This window comes from Lissotriton helveticus, chromosome 6, assembly GCF_964261635.1.
Source record: "Lissotriton helveticus chromosome 6, aLisHel1.1, whole genome shotgun sequence".
NCBI classification, from domain to species: domain Eukaryota; kingdom Metazoa; phylum Chordata; class Amphibia; order Caudata; family Salamandridae; genus Lissotriton; species Lissotriton helveticus.
Genome location: NC_136067.1, coordinates 1,775,145,552 through 1,775,162,301, shown reverse-complemented (window position 1 = coordinate 1,775,162,301; position 16,750 = coordinate 1,775,145,552). Strand labels below are relative to the sequence as shown.

The following is a 16,750-nucleotide window of genomic DNA, read 5'->3' as shown; positions in this document are numbered from 1 at the left end:
GCGCGAGCCCCTTCCTAACCCTGAACATGCATCTGAGAAGTGCGTCTCAGGCAGGTAGGTCGGTCACCCTTGCCTCAGACCCGACTGACGCACAGCAGGACGGCACTGGTCCTTGGGCGCTTTTATATCATGTTTGGCCACTGCATTGGTGGCCTCAGCTTGACAAGAATATCATGTTTGGCCACTGCATTGGTGGCCTCAGCTTGACAAGAAAATAGAGAGTTTTTCTACGCATAGTTTTTCTCTTACCTTCTAGGTCACACAACAAGTTAGCCCGACTAATGCACAGAGCAAACTTCATCCAGGCAATCACTTCCTTGCTACTCGTATTGTCGGTACAAAATGTCCTGTAGCAGTGTTGTGATGGGCACGTACACTCACTTTCAGATGTAAATTGTGCAGGCAGTCAACACCTGCAGATTAAAGCACTGCGTGAGCCTAAAAAGAGATGCAATTCTCATACCCTGGTACTCTACCGGTTTAGGGCGATGCCCTTTACGTTCTGGGTGGGTGTGTGTGGCTCTGGGTGGGTGTGTGTGGCTCTGGGTGGGTGTGTGTGGCTCTGGGGGTGTATGTGTGGCTCTGGGTGTGTGTGTGTGGCTCTGGGTGTGTGTGTGTGGTAGTAATTGCTGTCTGCTGAGCTCGTCCGTAGGGTACAATAGGTCTCACATTTGCGAGAGATTAAGCTATTGGCAATGTAAATGACAATCCATTTATTTATCTGTTTTCCAAACCAACACATAAATACAAATTTTGTCATTTACAATGCCAATAGCTCTAACTTTTCCAAAGGCGAAACCGTTGCATTGTAAATGCTTGTTTCCATAGCAGCTCATAGTGCACACCAGTGACACATATACACGTAGGTACTCAGCCAGACACTTACTTACACATCCACATCATTCGCTAAAAATGATCTTTACAAATGCAATATCCAAGATGTACTTTAAGTGCATGTGTTTACCTGATGATTACAACCCCCCCCCCACTCTCGGCCTGAGTACAGGCGCTCATTACGCCAATGTCATCATTTTCCATGTTTCATACAGCCCCATTATGACTGCAAGAGAAAGGCGCACAAACTTTTCTTAAATTCATACCAATTTGGGATTTAGTGCGTAGCGCTACATTGGGATTTTGTGGGTAGCGTTACCTGCTGACTGCCCAAAAGTAAAAGGAGTGTTGGCCAGAAAGTTCCTTGATAAATTATTTTGTTTCACTTGCAAATGTTCTGAAACTGCTTTTCCCATGATTGCCAAACTGCTACAGGACGGCGTTTCACCTCGAGGTTCTGTGCTGTAATCACCCCGATCTCTAGGTGGCGCAGCAGAAGAGTGAGAGAAGTTATGTAAATAGAAAATCTCAGCAGGTTTTGTTTCAGTTGGGGCCTTATCGGTACTGGCCGCCATCTAGGATTGTCTTTTAATGCATATATTCACGGCTCCTTTGGTAGCTAGTCTCAGATTCGGAAAAAGCAACGCCTGTCCAAGAAACATTGCTATACGTTGGTAATATAAGCCTGGCTACTGCCTCAAACTACCGGTACTCTCCCTGGCCAAGAAGAAGTTCCGGTACTCATGGTGGAACAATTTGGAAATGCCCTCCCATTGAAAGCACTGACAATACCTCCCACCTAGGTCGTGTGTGTCAGCCCGGGCTGAGCCAGCTGCCCGGGCACACACACAGTTTTTGAGCCGCCGGCCGCACCCGAGTACTTCACAGGTCTTTAAAAGACCATTCACTTGATAACAAGGCTTTGTTGCAAATCCTGATAACACCAGAGGCGATACTCTTTGAGCAATCACCATATCATCCTGTTTTGCAACTCTCTGCTGGAGCAGCGCCACTAAATGTGCTTGTATTTTCCCGTTTTTACATATAAATACAGACAAAGAGAAACTTGTTTTCCATCTATATGTATATGTAAAAATCCTTTTAAACGGAAAACCGGGAGCCCTAACAATAATTCACTTGTCGTACAATAGACTACACACAGTGGTGTAACATTAGCCCCCTGCCCCTGTGTTGTCGGGCCCCAGAACTCTAGCCCCCCACCCCGGCACTGTGCATGGACGGCAGGCTCCTGCCTGGCAGTGCCGGCTTTAGGGCAGTGCGACTGGTGCGGCCGTACTGGGTGCTCAGCTGTGAAGGGGGCACTCACCTGGGGGGGGGGCAACTGTGAGCTGCAATAATTTATGAATTGAGAGGTGAAGGGCAATTTTGCCCGGTGGTAGTGAGAGAATCTGAGGAGACAGTCATGGGGTTTGGGGGTGCCAAAAATGATTATCGCACCGGGTGCCACCAGCTCTAAAGCCGGCCCTGCTGCCTAGAGAGCTCCTGACTGGATCCAGAGTGTGGGGTCCCGCTCAATGTATTTTGCAGGGTGACCCCCTCGAGTTTGGTTACACCACTGACTACACTTCTGCCCCATTTGTGACAAAGTATCCCACCTGCCACATTCTATGTGGGGCCCTTTCTTTTACTTGCAGGATAATTTTATTTATTTAGAGCCCGCAAAATGTAGACTTCTCTTATGACACTTTGCTTCAAACCCTAGTGCGTTTCCTCACCCCACGTCACGTGTGCCAACAGGTCTGGGCATGCAAGGTATGCTGTAGAGAGCTGGCAGCGCCACTGGAGAAATGGGAATTCAGTCAGAATGGCTTTTTCCTCTATATTTCCATAAAAGTAAATATTTATGGTAAAGAACATTCAGAATTGTCGGACTGTGCTATTCCATTCAGATTTCAGGAGCATGTGTTCATGTCTTTTTCTGCGAAACAGCTGGTACCGCGTTAAAAGGCAGCATGCTGGAGACACCTGAGACAGGTCTGCTTCTGAGGTGCTGAGCTGAGGAAAGCGTGCTTGCATGAAGTTCGTTTGTGTCGGAGCAGATACAGGGACAGCAGCAGTGGAAAGCAACGACGAAAACTTGGAATATGGTTAGAGCGCGTGGGAGAGGTGAAGAGACTCAGGCGACCCCACGGCTGTTAGCAGTAACCCTGGTCTATTTTCTACGCTATACCTACATGCTTGTATAGTGCCCTGTTATTGGAAGGTGTTCTAGCGCTTCAAAGTCACAAGCAGGCAGAGTCTGCCCGAGAAAGCGGAACGGTGAACATTTAGTAAAAAGTCAGGCCTTAACACCTTTCCTGAAAGTTTCGGCTTTTAAAGTAATAGATGTCAAGTTCCATTCTTTTTCCCCAGCAGGACACAGAAAGATTGACCTCCTGTACTGTGTTTTCTTCTTCTATTTTTCTTTGTCACTTAAAGGTTGCTTTTTGTCTGAAAGATGTGAGATGTTTACTAATAGCAGAGTCAGGGCTCAACTTTACTTCTGCAGTAAAAGCACTGTTCAAGAATCTTTCAAGTTCTGTTTTGTGCCTATGTGTGTTAAGTCGGGTCTAATGGCTTAGTGGACAGATGCGTCCACTATAGGGACCTGTGTTGGACCTCATGGTCACAGGTTCAAATCCAGGTGGGTCCACTCAGCCTTTCATCCTTCTGTGGTCAATAACATTAGTGCCATTGAGTTAGGAAACAATATTTGTTGCCTACGGTTTACAAATTCACGTTATGCTGCTGTTCAGTCACCGCCACAGGGTTGTACGAGCAATGCCAACTGTGTGTTTGTGAACCCTGTCTGCTTACCAGCATCACCCCTAGATCGCACACCTTGAGCAGCACTGGCATCATTGTGAGTGAAGGAAAGATACAAAGGTTTATCGGATAGTATAATAAACATAGTGCTCTGATATACCTGCCATTCCTCCTCAGCAATATATGAAGGGTCTGATGGAGGCGCAGTCTTGATGGGACTTGTGTGCAGAAACACAGCCCTTGGATGCTCGCAAGAAGTGGACGAAAACAAATGCAAAAGGTATTGATGGAGAACTGTGAAGATTGAGTCTTCTCAGCCACAGAAATAATGGTGGGTCCTGTCTACACTGATGGAGAACACAGATGGAGAAATTTGGTATGGTAATTGTAGCTGCCATGTTACACCACATATCAGGACTGGTACAAATGGCGGGTGGTATGGCATAGGTTGAATAGTGGGCATTGTTTGACAAAGGCCAATTAAACAAGCATTGGCAAGGGCAATATGTCTGACTTTATCACTTCTTACACTTACCTTTGATGTACAGGGTTGCACTACAAAAGCATTCCTGGGGCCATATTACGATCTAGTTTTACACCGATTTTCAGGTGCAGACGAAAACCATGGGGCCATTTTCATTACAGTTGTGCTGTTTTGGTTTATGCCCTGTACATAATGTAAATGTGTAAGAATGGGCATGCGGCCCCTTCTGTATCCATGTAGCGTTAATGATTAATATCATTATGCAGCCCTCCTCATGTCAATAGCCACTGTAGACTTGTTTGTGCCTCGTGAGACGGTCCAGGCGTTCGGTCTGATTAAGGGTGCCACAGATGCTGCACCCGCAAGGGAGATCCCTTATGCAGTGTCTGTAGTGAGACCTAAAAAGCCAAGAGGACTAAAGAATACGGAGAGCTTAGCAAGTTTCCGACATGAGTGGAATAATTCATGGCATCTGTATTTATAAGGAAGCAAAGAATGGCACATTCTGTTCCGTTCCCTTTGATTGACATCACCCTTTATTCTTGCATAGAGCCAGGAGCTCTGAGGAGTCATAGAGACATGGGAGGTATCTAATAATCTAGGCTGCCACACATCCTCATCAACATTTTCACCCTGTTGCTGCTGTTATAATGTAAATCACGTGTGACCTGCAAAAAACATGATCGTGGCTGGACAGGCCTTTTATGCCACTGGGCATTTTCCCGGTGGGCTTGAGACCTTGAAGGCCGGTTTTGAAAGCCCAGGGCTGCGTCCGTTTCCTCTGTCACTTTCCCCAGCTTCCTACGGTGAATTGCTGTAGGCAAGGGAAGGGTTCGAGAGAGAGGGAAAGAGATGGATGGAAGTGACAAAGGGATCAGAAAGAGAGAGAAGAGAAGGAGGGAGCGAAAATATATTGATGGAAAAAGAGAGATAGTGCGAGAAGGTGAAAGGAGCGGGCTGGTTTGAGCATTTTTTGCCAGGGTTGCTTTTGATTCCTCATGACCTTAAGCATACATGCATTACTATATGTCAACATTTAAACAGAAAAAGGGTAGACACTATTCCCGCCCTCCAAGCGTACACATTCTATAAACACACAGAAAAATAGTGGAAACAAAGTTATCAACCTGCCAAGATGAATTATATATAATTAAATCAACTCCATTCCGTTTTGGCTGTTAGTCCATGTTAAAATAATATACCTTTATTCATTTCAAAGGTAAGTGTTTTCTGTCTTGACCATCCCCAGAAGATCTGTGGGTGAAGCCATGCAAACATTGAGGGCATTTATGCCCGTTTTTGCCCTTCATCTAAGCACTCTGATGGTCATGAGAAAGAAGGCCTGCGATATGCCAAGCATAACAGCCACCTTATTTCTCTCTACCTTTAAATCTGCAAAAGAATGCGTTAACTAATTTAGATACTCTAATGGTATTTCCACCACCTGTCCGTTGGTGAATCTGCATGTGAAATGGAAACCCACGTTTTTCTTCCCTGTACTTAAGTTAGCTTTCATCTTGCAAAACTTTTGCCTCCTAATTAGTTGCATTCATGCTCAGACAGAACTCTTGATGTGCTCTGTCCCTACGAGATGCATTGGCATTTTAGTGTTGCAGGTTATGTATAGGGAAATATGATAAAATACTTGAATTTGTGGATCATATTTGAAGGTCTTGGCCAGTAGGCATTGGGTTGTTGAGAAATAGCAGTGCCATTATTCCCTGGTGAGAGTCTTCCAAGATAGGAAGCCATTTGATAGTGACTATAATAATTATTGTTTGGAATGACAGTCCCTTTTTATGTCTCGCCTGAGCCAGCGCATGCTCTGTCTGTGAGACATTTTGTAAGTGGGGTTTTAAAAGTGCTACCAGAGGCTTTTGCTGGCCTCCAGCGTGCGGTCACGCGCTCAGCCGCCAGCTTTCAGCGCCCGAGGCACCATCTGGTGTGCCATCCCTTTCACTTTTGCCGCTGCTGCGTGCGCACCACTTCCGTGCTTTTTTAAAATTTCCTTTAGCTGCTCGCACCACTCGTGGACTTGGGCTTGTTTTATGTAGTGCTTCGTATAGTAGTTTTGCTGTCTCTATGCACTGTGAGTAACATTTGTTACTATTATCCAATGTAATGGGACTCAGTTAACCGGCCGCAGACACATGCAGAGTCCGCCCATCTTGCTGCCCAGCGCCGCTGCTGCAGTCATTGCCGGGAAGATGCTGTTACGAGTCCCTAAATGAATTCCCAATCCTGCAGCACGTGCTCCCTTCCAATAACTCGACCTCTCCTTACTGCTTGCCTTTGATAAAACTCACAACGTCTTATCCTCCCACTGTCTGCAAGCACTCAACCGAAGCCGGCCATTACCATGGAGAACACAAAAAAAAACCTTTTACCAGTACCGTTCAGAATTCCTTTTGAAACGCACTCGGGTATTTTACTTGCAGTTAATGACTGTTAATGTTTGCCGGCACGGAATCATTAAAGCATCGGTTGAAATCATAGAGATTAGCCCAGATTGGCCACCTCTTAACACGTGACACATAGGATGATGTTATAACGTGGAAGCCATCTAATCTTCGGTTAATCTGCACGTACTATCGAAGCGTGAAGAGGATCACCCTATCCGATGCACATGCTGCAACTTTAAAGTAAGTTCCATGATTAGCCAGCGTCTAGGTATTGCCTCACACAGATTTTTTTCGTTGCATCACTTTATTGTATGGCCTCTACCTCCCCGTCGCACGCACATATATATCTTAGAGCTCAGTATGCTATTGAGTGTTCCATCGGGTTTTATCATACTTGAGAGCTCTACTGCTGTAGTTCCATTATGGTTTGTTTACCACTATAGATTTTGATCCCGCAGTTTTGAACTCTCATACTGCAGGCAGTTTTGCTCGTATTTAATATTTTGCAATGATAAGAGCAAATGATTCGGTTTTATTCCCCTATCGTTTTTCTGATGTAACACTGTAACGACTTGCAGAGTAATGGTATGCGTTGTCACAACAACCGCGCTGTACCAGCATGCGGATTCATTACATGCGGAGTGAAGAGGCATATTCATTTTGCACCAAACATGAAAATATGAGGGAGATTTCACAATTCAAAAAGTGACAATCGCTGTATTGAAAGGCATTTTTTAAAAGTAATCGTTTTCAAACATGAACTTGGAAACAGTCTTGCCTTTACCCCCTGACAATAATGCCATCAGTGAGCTAAGACACAAGTCAGTTGTTGTTATAATACATGTAACATAATAGTTTATTAAATTAAATGCAAGACATTTTGTACACCTCACATTCTAAACTCATTTTTCAGAGTGCTCTCATGTGTGACAATGAAGAAAAACAAAACAAAGTGAGATAAAACAATTGCCTAGGATTGCACACTTTGGTCGAATGAGGAAGCCTGGTTTCATGGAAGGTTTTATCCCTGCTTCTAAGCACTCCTGATGTTTCCTAATAGAAGTCTAAATGCATAAGGAGATTGTGAGGCATAAGATTATATTTCATTCCAATTCAATAGTCAAGTTACTTCCTTTGTTCTCTTGACTCACCAAAGGTAGCGATAACAGGCACAGAAGGCTTACCCCAGGGTAAAACAGTATTGTCAAATCAGTTACTCCTATCGAGTCTAGGGGTTTAATTTAGAGGGGAGTGTAGAACGAACCTCTCAAAATAACCATTCGAACCACTGTGCACACTATGTACATGATTCACTTCCCCCTGTGGTCATCTTCCACCCCCAATGCCCTCTCCCCCACAATACTGGCATCAATGAAGCCCTCAGTCACACCACAGACCATACTTTATGGCCCCAGGGAAAATATTAGTAAATACCCATGCTGTAGAGTATGTTAGCAAATAGTTCTGTTTAAAACAAAAAATGCCCTTAGTGGTTTTGGATGAGAGATATGTTAATTCGCATCCCCCTTATGTACCTTGATCAAGAGTCTTCACAAGCCCTGCATGGACTCCATCTCTGCTGCTGCTTTCTCAGACCTGCTTCACTAACTGCTCCAGGTTGTATTGCAATGGATTTGCTGATATATCAACGGATTTATATCACATTCAGATAGTACAACTTTTTCTGTGGAAAAAAATATTTCTATTATTAAGTCTAAGGGGCCGAATATGATGTCGTTAGGAAACCCTTCCGACCGAATAGGTTTCAGAATCGTATCCGATCGACTCAGGTTCTGCGTGTCCGACTGAGCAATTACAATGCTTCCGTACATCATTTGGTCGGACTCCCATGGATTTCAATGCGAGCCTGTGTTCCGAACAAGAACACAGGCTTCCATTGAAAAAAGGGTTGTTGGGGAAAACCATGCACCCTGTGAGGGGCACCCCTTTGGGCCTGCCACACTGTGCATGGTGGTAAAGAGGGGTCCCATTGGTACCCACACGGGCCCCAACCCGTGGGGGCCTCCAGGTGAAGGGGGGCCTGTTACGGGCCCCAAAAGTCAGATTCCGACAGCTGTTTCGTGTCAGACAGACCGATACGGAATGGCGGTCCGAATAGGTCATCGTAATAGATCATTTGGAAACCAAGCATACAATTCTGCTCCGAACGACTCAGGCTGTCCGAATCCCTTTCGGAACCGATTCTAACAGCCCAAACAGTTTCCTTTCATCGTAATCGGACATTTGGAAATGTGTCCGAATCGGTCGGAAACATAGGTTCGCGGAATCCGAATCCCGTTTGGAGCCTTTCCGGACGGCATCGTAATCAGCCCCTAAGTCTTTCTCTGTCTACCTAACGCAACTGGTGCTCATGTAAAGTGCCCCGATACCTTCGGGTCAAGTTTGTGGTATATAAAACTCCGACAAAAAAAAAAAAACTTCACATCAACATCCCTAGGCCTGGATGTAGCATTTTGCTAAATTAATAACAGCATATATTCTCTTGACCAGTTTGAATTTTTCTCTCTTGTTCAGTTCTGTTTTCCTCCTTTGCCTATATTTTTGCATTATTGCACCTCTCCATTATAGTAACCCATCAGGTATTCAGAATTGGAAACACTTTTCTAGATGGGGCTTCACATGTGGTTTGTTCTATAGACTGGTATGAAGTTAAATATTTATGGTTGGCTAAGCAATAAGCCAAGTTAAGGTAGCAGTTTTAGGGCACCATCTAGAGGTGGTGCTAAATTACTGAATAAAAGCTTATAATGGTCTTTAGTTAGTGCGTGTGGAAAGCTCCAACTGACACAATTCCATTATGGCTGGAGCTCTAAAAATCCTAACACTATTCCTGTTTATAATACCAAAAAAGTGTACATTTGGGAAACCACATGTCTTGAATTTAATGGCTGGGAAAAGGTACTACCCATCACTGTTTTGGGAATAGTGTGTGTATCTGAGTAATTCTGCATAAAGTACATTTAGTTGCTAGAGGTACATCTTACACCAAAGTCTTCCTTTCATAAGTGATTGCTGCCTCCCCTAATTCATAGTTCATTGTACCTAGAAATATATTGTGCCCTTGTACACATTTATGGGTTGTATACCTTGTTAAAGCAGAAAAGAGTTGTGAACTTGTGTGCATATTTGTGAAATATTTTAGTATAATTTAATAAACCATAAGAAAACTATACATTGCCCAGAGCTATCATGTGGGGGCCACAATACTTGCGGTATTTGTTAAAAAATGTCAACATAGGAAATTATTCTCCCCTCAAGTCTCCCCGATGCATCAGAGAAATCATTGTTCTTGTACTCTCCCTTCACAGCAGTGGCGTTTCAATGGGGGGGGCGGAGAAAGGTGGTCCGTTGCAGGGATTGTCATTAGGAATCGCCATCAAACCCCACTGCTCTTATGCGGCTGCCGCAGGTTGGCAAATGCAGGGACCGCCACGGGCAGCAAATGGTCTAGCTATGCCAGTGCTTTACAGGCCCAACTGACCCCCTCACCATATCTCACTTTACCATGCTTCCTTCCAATGCAAGTTAACCTCCAGTCCCCAACCTGGCCCCTAGGTAGGCAACCGAAGGAAGAATAGTAAAGAACTCTTCCCCCTACTCACTGAACGTGACCCCTCTGTCACTCAAGGTTTTCCCCAACACTACACCCACTACCAGCCAAAATCCCCTCTCTCAGCCATCTCCACATACATCATTGAAGTGCTTACGTACTCTCTATGCCACAACTCTACCAGCCAACATCGCTAACAATAATCCTCCACATCCACAAAAGCATCTTCAAACCCCCAATACCCTGACCAAGCGATGAGACCAATTTCTTCACTTGCAATAAATCAAGAAAAAACCCAGACTTTAACAAATTCTAGCAGCTGCGAGTCCAAAACATCCTTATTGTGGCAATAGGAACTCTGACATCTGTTCATTCAAGCTCCTACAAAAATTCTCTCCCCTGGGTAACATGTTAAACTACCAGTCACAAATCATCCAAACGTGCCCAATGAAGAGCTCTTCCTTAAAGGAAAAACCTCCTGAGAACAATGAACTGGGCAATGGGAGTGGCATCTCTCACATAGCAACAATAGACATTGAATAGCTATTAAGGACTATGACACAAACGTTACTAATAAATCCACTCAAGAGAAATGTCTATCCTCACTATTATGTTGAGCGAGTGATAAAGCTCAAACCTCTCACAGTAAAGACATTTACAATGACAGTGTGATAGGAATGAAGTCAACCCGAGGTGTCAAGTCCTCCACCATGCATTTCTCCCTAAAATGTCTCCCTCATAACTGCAGACCTGCAGCGAAACATAGCAAAGAGTTAGCAGAGATACTTACTGATCACACCTAAATATGATATTTGTTACTGAAACATGGCGCTAAAACATCTCAGCAAATCCTACTTCTACTGTCCCTCAAGGTTACTCTATAATCTGGCTAGATTAGGTGTCTCCAGCAAGTGGATCATGAAGTACCAGTAGGTCACAGACACCTTCAGGGTAGCTCACAGTAATGAGCAAGCACATGGCCACATTTTCTTTTTAAAGTTAAGGGAAGGCTGTGTTTCTTTTACTTTAATATCTTTCAGGCTGCAGATAGCATGGCCTGATAATGAGCAGTGCTAGAGTCAGATTTATGACTCAGGGCACAGAGATGAAGAACAGAAGCATTGAGGTATTTAAATCCTAAATAAAAGTCCTTGTCAACTGAATATTGGAGCATAATCCCATGATCACCATCCCCCTTCCCTCCCCTGCCAGTCCGTTGGATTCCTCTTCTGCCAATTCATTGAATTTCACCCACTTTCCCGCTATCAGCCCGAGTACCCTCTTAGAGCTCACCACCCGTATAAAATCGGGCTCTCCCAACGACTGCTGTCCCCCTTCTGTCCTCAGGGATATTTTCTCAACCCTACCACACAGCATCCTCCCCTTCCTTAACGAATCTCTTAGTAAGGGTATTGTTCCCAGCACCTTAAAGGAGGCCATACTGGTCCCCCTATTGAAGAAATCTGGGGCAGACCCTGCTAACCTGTCCAACTATCGCCCCAATTTCCCTCTTGCCATATCTGGCAAAGCTCCTTGAGGCCCATGTCACGAAGTACCTCTCTAAATTCATTGAAAGGTCTAGCTTCTTGGAACCCAACCAAGCAGGCTTTAGGCCGGCACATTCTACAGAGACCGTTATTCTAGCTGTACTAGATGCTCTGAGGGTAAACGCTGACAAGGGGGCTCCGCAGGCTTTGGTGCTCCTGGATCTGTCCGCTGCGTTCGACACGGTGGACCATAACATCTTGTTGCACCGCGTCGGACAAGCTGGCATCCAGGGCCCGGCCTTTGAGTGGATCAAGTCATTCCTTTTAGGCAGAGTACAAACGGTCCGTCTGGGTCCCTACACTGCTACTCAGGCACCCATAGTATGCGGAGTACCCCAGGGATCCTCTCTTTCACCACTACTATTTGATTTGTACCTCCGGACATTGATCCACTCACTAAAAAACTGGAAGATTACGGTATTCAACTACGCCGATGATCTTCAGATCATCTTCCCTTTGGACTCCCCTAATGCTGCCACAGAATTCCAAGCTGTGATGCTCCACATACAGCAGTGGATGAATCTTAATCAGCTCAAACTTAACCCAGGGAAAATGGAATTGATGCTGCCAGGAAACAGTGTGGCACATTGGGGCCCACAGTTCTGGCCACCTGCCCTAGGCCCTCCCCCCACACCTTCAGGCTCGGTAAAGAGCCTAGGGGTGGTCATTGACTCTGACCTCTCCCTTAAAGGCCAAGTGGGGGCAGTGATTTCATCTAGTATGTTTCAATTGCGTAAAATCAGAAAGATCTCCCACCTATTATCGCACGCGGCACTTGTACAAGTCGTGATCTCCTGGTGTTATCCCGCTTGGACTTCTCTAACTCCCTCTACCTAGGCTTACCCCAGTCTTTGCTCCACAGTCTCCAAATTGTTCAAAATCAGGCAGCAAGACTAATTTATAAAACTCTGAAATGGCAATCGGCGAGGCCCCTGCTGCGTAAACTGCACTGGTTGCCAATTGAACAGAGAGCTGCTTTCAAGACAGGCTGTTTAATTTTCAAAACTCTTCACTGCAATAGTCCGGACTTTATGAAGGGTCTCATTGTAAAGCACTGTCCGGCCCGCAATCTCCGCTCGGCCCACCTACATCTACTAGCAATACCTCCCTTCAAATGGAAAAAGCTTGGCGGTCGCAGGCATGCTTACCTAGCACCCAGGCTCTGGAACTCTCTCCCCCTGAAGCTGAAGACCATTAGCACCTTATTGAGTTTCAGAAAGGCCTTGAAGACCTGGTTATTCTCTCAGCCCTGTTATACATATTTAGCGCCAGGAAACTTATGGTGTCAGTGCGCTTTACAAATTCATATTAACATAACATAACATAACATGAGGACAACATAAAGTTTCAGAATGCTTTTAATGGAAGAAAATTAAAATGAAGAGTTAATGTAATGATTAAGTAAACTCTTTATTTTAATTGTATCTCATTCCAAAGTGTTGCATTTACAAACAGCAGGCCTCTTGCTCACAGTGGACAGTAGACATTGTGCCAGATTTAGAACAGAAAAATATTGTCATTTGTTTCCAATGGAAGAAATTTCAACTGGATAACAATATTTCTATCTCTATGAAACATTGAGTCAATGTTTTTCTCCACTTTTAATTAACCAATTGCATCTTAATGTTTTATGAAGCATGTTTCTTCACTTGTGAGCCTTGATGTTAGCTGTATAGCTGCTTCTTGGAGAGCAAGTCAGGTAACCAGCGGAGTCTAGAGAGCGGGCCGGGGCCTTTGCCTGCGAAAACCGAGGTATTCTGCGCTTCTGGAAATATAAATTTGAGGAATCTTTATTTATTCCTGTCTTTGTCATCTAGGAGCAAGTTTTACGCCTGCATCATGTCAGAGCAGAGCAATGATTATCGGGTGGTGGTATTTGGAGCTGCTGTGGTTGGTAAAAGCTCCCTGGTACTTCGCTTTATGAGGGGGACTTTTAGGGAGACCTACATCCCCGTAATAGAAGATACATACAGGCACGTCTTCTGATGCAGGCCCACAACCGGGAATCTGCTAAACCATACATCACCTCTCTGCATTGGCTGCCAGTGGCCGAGAGAATCCAATTCAAGGCACAGTGTATTGCTCACAAATCTCTCTCGGATAGTGCCCCTCCGATCCTTCGTGCCATTATTCCCCGCTATCTTCCTAAAAGGTCTCTGCGCTCTGAGAAGAAACATCTTGCCAATATTCCCAGAGTGAACCGAGTGTGGAGTGGGGGCCAGCGCTTTTCCGCCCTTGCGGCGAAGTGCTGGAACCAACTTCCGGACCTTATTCAGCTCAAACCCAACCATTTACGGTTCCGCAAACATCTAAAGACTCTGCTGTTCCCCTGAGCCTGCTGCCCCGCCTTCGTTTTATGCTTGTCTCCAGCGCTGGGAGGCCTTTGGTAGCCATGCGCTTTACAAGTGTACACTCACTCACTCACTCACTCATAAGCTGCCACAAAACATCTGCACACTTTAGATCACATTTACAGCAGAGAGCCACCAATTCCCAGCCATGTAGATGCTGTTATCTCCAATGATCATGCCTTCATCCTGGTCTACTTTGTCAAGATCAAGCAGTCATGGAGGAGATCTGCAAGACCAAGGGGAACATTCAGAACATTCCCATCATGCTGGTGGGCAACAAACATGACGACTCCTAGAGGGTGATTGAGGCTAGTGCTGGGGAGGCTCTTGACACCAAATGGAAGTGCTCATTCATGGAGACCTCGGCAAAAACGAACTATAAGAAGTAGCTCTCACTACAGAAAAGGATGAAGACCCCTGGGTCAGTTAGAACTGTCAATGCTGGTGGCAGAGTAGCATTCATTGTAAAAAATTCCATAAAATGCAGAATTATACCTAAATAACCGTTTTTGATATTTGAATGTATTTGACTACAATTAAAATCTTTTGACCTAATTGCCATTAAACTTCGCCATTTAACACTACCTCAACCCCCCACCTCCCACTCCACATCTCCACATCTCCATGAAATGTGTTTCAACTCCAAACTGGAAGAGGCCCTCACAAAAAACACAATACATTTTTAACAAAATCCTCGTTTATAATGGCATAAATAGCCCATGTTAAAAACTGATCAAATAACTGTGAAATTGTCAAAGGCTTCCATCAATGACAGGAAGACAAACATCTTTGTTGTGAAGTTGTAAGATCAATTTGTTACTCTTTGAAATTTTGAAGATGAAAAACCCGAAACCGTAATTCAGAAATCTAAAGTCTACTGATCCACATTTAAAGAAATAACCTATCATAATCTGAGCAACACTATAGCCTAGAAAAAACCCTCTTTACACTTCCCTAAGCTCATCCCAAACACCTTACTCAAAGAGATCAGAGGGTCAGTGATTCAATTCTGGTGGAGCCTTATCAATTCACCCTTGGACCAAGGATCAGTATCTGACTGACACATATAGCATACGTTACTCTACTAGTATCAATTAATCAATCAATCATAGCATTTGTAAAGCGTACTACTCACCCGCGAGGGTCTCAAGGCGCTAGGGGGGGTGCTGCTACTGTTCGAAGAGCCAGGTCTTGAGGAGTCTTCTGAAGGTCAGTAGGTCTTGGGTCTGCCGTAGGCAGATGGGGAGGGTGTTCCATGTCTTGGCGGCGAGGTGGGAGAATGATCTGCTGCCGCCGGACACTCTTCGGATGCGGGGGACAGAGACGAGGCCGCGGTCTGTGGAGCGGAGCTGGCGGGTGGGGGTGTTGAAGCTGAGTCGGCTGTTGAGGTACGCTGGTCCGGTGTTGTAGAGTGCCTTGTGTGCGTGTGTGAGGAGCTTGAAGATTATACTCTTGTTGACGGGGAGCCAGTGCAGGTCTCTTGGGTGGGGAGTGATGTGCCTGCGGCAAGGGATGTCAAGGAACAGGCGTGCCGATGCGTTGGAGCCGTTTCAGGATTTAAGGGCCTGGGTGACCGTCCTTGTTTTGGTGGGGATCCACTTGTAGATCCTGCGGAGCATAGTAAAAATAAAGAACTATGTAACTTTTGCCAAATATCAAATTTTATTTGCAAAGTGTGCTGCTTTTACTGAATCCAAGATTTGCTTGATGTCAAATAAATAAAATAAAAACTTTGTAAAACAAGATGTACATTGAAAACAGTGTGGACATTTTTCATACACAAAACAATTGTATGTAAAACAATGATTGTTGGTATTAAATTAGACCTGGGTATAATATGATAAATACACTGGTTTGTGCAAATACAGTTGTCAATTTGATCTCAAAACATATTTTTTTTTAAATCTAAATTGTATTATCCTAATCTGACTTGCGCTAACACAAATTAACGTGCCTAGTTTGTTTTGGATGCAGCTGTGTTCCATATATATTCCCATCACATCCCTATATTGAATGGCACTAGGTCTCACCTTTCTTTTTTTGTATCCATTGGAGTTAGTAAACATGGGACATACCCTCTTTTTATTATCATAAGGAAAAACAATCTTTATTCTTTGATTTGGTATCTGTTTTGTCAAACTGAATGTGTAATAGAAATTGTTACATTTAAATAAAAGGCCCCATTCACAAAGTTAAGTTTGCATGTGTATATTTTCATATGTGTAGCTTTACTTAAGACTCACCACTTCCATGCATAGATTTACACCTAGATGTAGGTTTACGAGTCTCCACTCCCTCAAATAATGGATTAAGACTCCTGGAACTGAATTTATGAGCGTTAAGCTACTTTTAATAACGTTCCACCTGTTTGTGAAAATGTCTGCCACAGGGTGGAGCACTCTCTATGTAAAGAAAGCAAAATAGAATTGTAAGAAAAATAATTTAAAATTATAAAAATGTGTCTTTTACAATATATTAAAATATGTTTATGTATCTTCATTTCATTTTATTTATGTTTCGTACGTGTTTGCTTTATTGTCTGCCTCCCTTGTTCGGAACGGGAGTGTCCAGTGGTTTACTGTGTTTGGTGCTTTACTTACTCCAAGAGTCCTTGGAGTACATTTTTGTCTGTTTTGTCAGAAGTACTACTGTAGGATATTTAAATGTGTATTTTGTGTGCTGTTGTCTTTGATGAGATTTGAATTAGCTTGTCCTTCCTAAATCCTTCTTTCAATTCTCCATCACCCCACCCATTTTAAAGTAATTATTCTGGAATTTCCCACCCCTCACCTTTG

At 44.2% G+C, this 16,750-nt stretch overlaps 1 protein-coding gene and 1 pseudogene across 1 annotated transcript in view; both read left to right on the top strand.

The window, feature by feature from the left end:
* PRKCE (protein kinase C epsilon) overlaps positions 1-16,750 on the top strand; it is a 1,245,727-nt gene that overhangs the window by 1,111,593 nt on the left and 117,384 nt on the right. The gene's annotated exons all lie outside the window — the stretch shown is intronic.
* Positions 13,444-16,750, top strand: part of LOC144761441 (GTP-binding protein Di-Ras2-like) — a 60,449-nt pseudogene continuing 57,142 nt past the window's right edge.